This window comes from Octodon degus, unplaced genomic scaffold (assembly GCF_000260255.1).
Source record: "Octodon degus isolate 3935 unplaced genomic scaffold, OctDeg1.0 scaffold00127, whole genome shotgun sequence".
NCBI classification, from domain to species: Eukaryota; Metazoa; Chordata; class Mammalia; order Rodentia; family Octodontidae; genus Octodon; species Octodon degus.
Genome location: NW_004524703.1, coordinates 1608526 through 1609814, shown reverse-complemented (window position 1 = coordinate 1609814; position 1289 = coordinate 1608526).

The following is a 1289-nucleotide window of genomic DNA, read 5'->3' as shown; positions in this document are numbered from 1 at the left end:
AAAAAAAAAAAAAAAAAAAAACTAAAATTACTGGCAGTAAACAAACTTGAGGTTGCCTTCAGCATCAAGTTCCTAAAATAAAGGGCTTTCTTCTGTTTTCAGATGTCTCCTGTAGTTGTAGACATAATGTCCTGAGTAAAGACGTTTCTTTTTGCTTCTCCTCAATTAACTGTACTCCCAAATTACTGCTGCAGTTTTTCCTTCGTCCTGGACTCCCATCTGCTCTGCAGATCAGAACTTCGTTTCTGCTGTAGCGTGTCTAGGAGAGATGGTAGTCAGCAAAGAAGATACGGAGCTGTGCACTCCTGTCCCTGGCTCCTCAGACAGCTGCACAGTCCCCTCATGTGACGCGGCCTTCTGACCAGTGCTGAAATGTTTAGCTTAGAGAAACAACGCGTAAAACCAGATATTTTATTTTTATGTTTTATGGATCTTCTTTTTTACTTTTTAGGAAAAGAGGGAATATTACATAATCACATGGGCCTCCCAGACTTCTGATATTTAAAAAGCAAATTGGAGCTGGGCATGGTGGTACACACCTGTAATCTCAGCATTGTGGGAGGATTGCAAGTTGAAGGCGATTCAGAAAGACCATGTCTCAAAAAATGAAGGGCTGGGAGGTAACTCAGTGTGAAGGCCCTGGGCTCTGTCCCCAGCACTGCACAACACAAAAACAAAACTGAATTGGGATGGACAGCATAGGCTTTACTTCATAGCTCTTCAGCAAGCCCTGAGGGTGTTATCCATATTTCATATGAATTATGGATGTGAGATCTGCCCCCTTGGGTTTTGTCTCTGTCCTGAGCTTCTTTGCCAAAATATGAGTGTACAGAGTACTTCTGCATACTTCAGCTTAGGACAGTTTCAGCATCTGTATAGTTTGTATTCAGTTAGAGACCTTTTCTATGGAAAGCTCAGTAATTTTTATTAAGATTACTATTGTTCATGTAAAACATGAAAAAAAAATGAGCCTGATAAGTGGACTTAGGGGTGGATATTCAGTACTGGGATCTCACTTGGGGGACTTGCAGGAGAGAGCTCAGTTGTCTTCCTTGCCTGTGTTCAGGTCTGCTCCAGTCCTCTCTCTCCAGATGCTCAGTGACACCTCGCCAGTAAGTGCCTCTGCTGCCCGGCCTGGGAGTGCAAGCCTTTGCCACCTGGTCTGCAGCGCGGTGTGCTACGTCAGGCCACAGCTCAAAAGCACTACCATTTTTAGGGTTTGTAGGAATCGTTTATGTTGGTGGGAGGTTTGTTTGGTCGCCAGTATGTACAGCAACAGCTTTTTCCTT